Below are 6,000 nucleotides of genomic sequence, written 5' to 3' on the forward strand. Positions count from 1 at the left end.
ACATGATAGTTTGATTTGGTGGCACAAAGATGTCAACACTTGAAGAAATAAACTGCATGAATGATGAACCTCAACAAACACCATAAAGTAAAAGATGAGCTCTTAACATCACCACACATGTATTAATTAACAGTAATGACAAAAACAACAACAGCAGCACAAATAAAGTCTGCAAATAGCAAAAGATAAGCCTACAACATTAACGTCATGATTTATTTATGCTGCAATGTGTGCTGAGAGCTGCCAAATCTTTGTTTGTTCAGCAACTTTGTTAAGCGAGTTGAGATGACAAATACACTTGTTGACTCAACTAAAGTACAAATTGATAGAATCACAACTTAACATTTTAAGTTGACAGGACAATTTAGATGTCAACTCAAATAAACACCTTGATACAACTAGATGTAAAAAAAATAAAATAAATAAAAATACAGTGTAGGTGATGAGAGAAAAAACATTTTAGACATAAAAATGGAGCAGAGAATATGAACCAAAATGTAAGTGTCAGCAATCATCTAAATATCTGAAAAGACAAGCAGGCTGGCAAAGCTCTTTGCACCCCGATATGACACCATTCTCTACCTTGTCTTTATTGCCTCTTACAGCCTCTCATCCCCCCTTCACTCCCTCTATCTCTATTTTTCTTGAGGAAATGTATCCCTTTCTGTCTTGCCCTCCTACACAGCTATCTACTGATGAGTCAATCTCCTGCAGTTGCTTTAATAATCCAATGTGTGAAAAGTGAAGTCATGGCACATAGATAAACAAATTTACGCCACTGAACATAGAGAAAGATGTCTCCTTTTGAGAGTGACACTATAGTACGGTAATAAGAGTACATTTTCCTTCACCTTCTGACATCTTAATATTTCTATTTAATATGTTCTCAGCAGCAGCATTTGCTCTCTCTGTTGCTCTTGTCTTTTCCAGAATATAATTTTTTGTATGACTCATTCTCCAGCTCTCTCCCATACCACTGTCAATAAATTTGGCACACCTCTGTACGTTTACATCTAAAGCAAGAATGTTTCTAGTAGGTGCTACTGCCATTTTATTGCTTAAAATAAATAAAAACACACATTTTAACCCTTAAATGCATGAACAAGCCCAACATAATGTAATTCAGACTGACACTGAATTATACCCAGGTATCCAACAAGGTGTAAATCTTATTATCTATTATATTACAATCCATTTTTTAAACTATGTCTAATCCATGCTGCTGAATTCCCAGCATCAATAGTTAAGTTAGCTGAACAAACACATGGAATATTAACCGCTGGATTTTGGACCGAATGTTCTCGTTGCAAAACCGTGCTGTTCTGTGCCAGTTTGGTTCAGTTTAGCTAACCGTGCCAATAAATCCGAGGCGAGAATGATTGTTAATTGTGCCGTGCCGAACCATGCTCAAGTGAACTTTTTACTGGAACCATTCCTCAACATTCTTAGAAACGTTCAGGCCCGATGGTGGAAAAGCAGCTATTAGGACCCTATTTGAAATGAACAAAAATATTTAGCACTTCCTCACCCTCACCTTGTAACTCCTTATTCCTCTCTCACTCTTACTTCAATAAATTCCCCTGACTCCATGAGCTGCATAGATGCTTTCTGAAAAATGCATCTTGGCAACGTGGATATTGCTTCATGCTGCCTCATTGAAAGGTGGAAAATATTATGGCACTGTGTGTGGTTACCACGGTAACAGGCTTTTTGGATGTGAAGAAGCAGAGATCTAGTACCATGTATAGCTGAGGAGTGTGGGAAAAAGGAAGGCGGGGAGTCACATGGAGTATGTGTATGTGTGAAATCTGTGAAAGTATGAAAGCAATGACAGAAGTCAAAAGAGACTGTTGCTGGGTTCACAAAAGGCATAATAAAGGATTTTGCCATTGCAGTCCTAAAAAGGATGAGAGGCCCTCTATAATAACACATTAGGTTACATTACTGAACTTTATGGCTGATCTTTTTTATGTGTGATGCTGGCCGGCAGCAGCTATTTGAGTGGGAGTCTCTTTTAGTCTAATAGCTGGTAGCTAGAGTTCATTCAAGCCCTTTTTCTTGGCTCTCAAACAGCCTTTGATTCATCCAGTAAGGCCCCTTAGGCTTTGAAGCTCCCTCAGGTTCCAAATGATCTTGAAGTGGACTCTTCATCGGCAGGGTGATCTTAGAGAGTGGGCATGGCAGTAAACAAATGGCCTATGCCTTTTGTGCTAAGGCCCTGGTACACTTCGTTTTTCTGCGTTACGGTTTGGATCGAGCCCAGTTGACCGTGTTACCTTTCAAATTATGCTCTTTTGACCACAAGCAAATACGAACATGTTTGACGTATGACTGCTTTGTGATACTCTTTTTATACAGTCAATGGCAGATGCACGCGGCAACTGTGCGCACAGATGAGTAGTGTCCGCGTAAAAATCTGGGCCGCACGTGGACTATCCGCATGCACTGTGCTGTTGAAGAAAGTTCCGTCATGCATACTATGCGTGGAGCGATGATCAACACGGATAATCAAAGTATACTTTGACCTTTACTGGTATTCATTTTAAGTTTCTCTTTCTCTGTTTCAGTCAGCACCACTTCCATCAAATTAATACTAACTTAATACTTGAATGAATAATTTATTGATCTGTAAACATTTGAAGCATCTGTTGGTGTTGGGGTTATGGTTTTGTTCTGGGAAAACTCTGCACCCATCCATGCAACCATGAATGGATGGAGCAGGAAGAGCAGCAAATAAGCCACCTCAGGGGTAACATAACAGATCTAGTAGAATTATATTTCAACATTGTACATTTTTAAATTTCTGACAGTGCAACATGGTACAATTGATCTTTGCTTAACATAGATAAAATGGATCCTTAATAGATTTTGCATCCATGCACTGCATCCATGCAATGGAAAGGCAGCTGAGAGAATGAATGAAGGGAACACTTAAAAAGTAACGCTTTGATAGGAGTTTGAATTTTATTGGTACATGAACTGATGTCCAGCTTGACTAACGTGACCTGCCTGAACTAACGCTATGCTTAATTTTTGCAACATGATCACACAAGATATCAACATGCTGCTTCCAAATGTTCATATACCCTGTAATGGACCCCATTTTGCCGATTTACAGACAAGCGCCATCCCCCATCAGACATTTTTTAATTAATTCAAAATTGGTGAGTAAAGTGAACAGAGTGACTTGAATGGAAATTATCTATACAGAGAAAAGGAACTTTATGGAGTCTGTAGACAATGCCTTGAGAACTACTGATTCTTAATTCAGTCTAAATCGATTTGCATTTGGGTAGCTCGAATTGTATTAAAGAGACACCAGCCCTTTCAGCAAAGTCTGGAGATGTTTTGGACCTCTGTTAAGATCGTGGATGTCGGGTTGTTGCTGGAATGATGAAGCGGGCTTTGAAGTTAGGCTTTCCGCATGGAAGACTCACAACTCCAGCCACGTGTGTGGGTCGTAGCGCAGAAAGAGAAGAAGTTCCTCGGACCTTGGTGTCTGAACCTTCTTGGACTTCTACATGGTACGGAACTTGAGGGGCAAGAGGCTACAAGCCATGAGGGCAAGAGTGCGGAGGATGCAGAGCTGCAGAGTAAGTGAAGAGAAAAAAGAGTGCCGAAAAAGAGAGAGCTCCTCCTTGTAGGAAAGTTTTTGCGTTGAGATTGGCTGCACCCCAAAGTTGTCCTGAGCCAAACAGAAGTGCCTTTTCGGAGTCACATGGTCAACTCCTTCCTTCCTTTTCAAAGTTGATTTACAATCTTTTGTGTAAAGGATTCTTAAAAATTCCTGCTTGAAAAAGTACATGTTTTAATCATACATTTTATATCTTGAAAACGGTGCAAGAGACATGACATTCGTCAACATCAACATTATCTATGTAAACAAGCAAGCATTTCCATACTAAATATGACATAATTTCATGAATAGTCCATGTGTAAGTAACAAAACATGAAAATACCTGATTAAAAATCATAATGGTTAATTCATTGGTTTTACAACTTGGATTATACAAGATTAATGATTATAATCATTGATTTGTCAGTTATAAGTGATTTACAAATCACTACACATACTTTAAAAAGGTACATCAGGTTATACTCATTAATTTTTCAGTTATAAAAGTGATCACAGGTCAAAACATAATTTTCTGAATTATCTAGCAAGGCTAGGCATTCTGTACATTTTAGTACAAAAAGGGAGATTCTGTGCATTTTATAGAGTTAACTCAGCGAAGTACTGTGACTTTGTGTGAAAAGTTCATGGATATAGATGAGCTGTCCAAGTATTAGAATCGTGCAAACATGAGGGTCTCACAAGGAAGCCTGCTTTAGCTCTGTGTCTTGGTAATGAGTTTTTAGCATGTGACACAGGAAATGTTACTAAATGAATGAAACAAAGGGACTACTTTTTTAGCTGCTGTTTGCAGAATAATGATCACGATGTCTCGTGATCGCCTGATTAGATTAGTTTAAGTGTAGCAAATTGGTTTATATCGAAGGAGAAAAGGATTGTGTCTTAGCTTTACCTGGGGTTTCCAGGGAGTGTGTTCTCTGTATTTTATTGCACATCACCTCTGCCCTTAAGGTCTATTTGCCGAGATGATTAGCTGGGCATGTCATAGAGGTATTCTCTTATTTACAACATGTACGAGAAGGGGTCCTCTGCATTCACAGATCTTCTTTTGTTCTCAAGATGTTTAACACTCAACAGATGTCATGGCCGTAGACTGGCTGGCTCCAGTCTGAATCTCTTTATAGCTCAGGAGAAAGTCAGTGTAGATTCTGTATTTAAATAATTCTGTGCAGAACTGTTGAATTTCTCATAGTTATCTTCTGCATCAAAGTCCTACAACAGTGACTTAATTTAAATGCTCAAGACACAGCACAATTTCAGCACTGATTGTGCCTTATTAAACTAGATTGAGGTTTCTGCGCTGAAATACCACATGCAAAAGTGGCACAACTGTTTTTTGAATTCACTCCTGAATAATTATGGTTGTTAATGTTCAAAATAAAATAATAAATAAATAAATAAATAGGGCCTGACAGCTTCAGATATATTGCTTTGTGGTTTTTTTACAGCCTATATTATTTGTCTGTTGAGGGCTTGGTTGGTACAGGTGAACAGGTTGATTGTTCCATATTAGACAAATTAGTGTATACTGTAGAAAATTAGGAATGAGTGTTCAAAATTTGGAGATATGGCTTTTTAAATTACCCTTGAGTCTCCCTTTATCCTCTTGTCTTCCTCTCGCCTGCTCACATTTTGTCGATCCTCCCAGGGTGACTGTTGTAATCAGGAATCAATGGCTTCTAAATTGGCTCATATTCAGTGGGGGCCTCTTTGTAGTCAAGCCAAATTTTGCATGTTTGCAAAATAACACATATACATAATACACTAATTCACCCCTCCAATACTTTGAGATAAGAAGTGCTGGCATTTTCATAGTAAGATAATAAACAAATTAAATAAAATCACAGACATGTTATACGTGTGTGTATAAACAATCTCAAGGATGTAAAAAATAACAAAGGAATTACACTACTGGCCTGGGAGCACTTCCGGCATCATTACTGGATCCTTTAAATAAGGCTCTGAGTTAACATATTTTTTTTTTAAAGAACATCAAACGTTTACCTGAAGTGACCAGATGTGTGATACTGAGCACGTCTATGCAAGAGGGGCAATGAAATTTGATCATAGTTTAGATGCTCACTATTATTTCCTCAGTGGAGAGATCGGGAATATTGGATTGCTCCTATTACAGTATAATCAATGAAGCCATTCAATGAAGCTGTCTGCATGACCTGCGAACAAGGTAAGGATTTCTTTTTTTTTGTTTTTTTTTTGTTCCTGATATGCAAGTCGTGTTCAATAAAAGCGTCTGCTATGAATAAATAAAATAGTAAATGACTTGCGCAGCTTCATTCATTATAATGGGAGTGATCTATAGTCACATTTAGAGCTCTACCAATCAAATTTACAATTAGTTGGCAGAA

This window comes from Myxocyprinus asiaticus, chromosome 12, assembly GCF_019703515.2.
Source record: "Myxocyprinus asiaticus isolate MX2 ecotype Aquarium Trade chromosome 12, UBuf_Myxa_2, whole genome shotgun sequence".
Lineage (NCBI taxonomy): Eukaryota > Metazoa > Chordata > Actinopteri > Cypriniformes > Catostomidae > Myxocyprinus > Myxocyprinus asiaticus.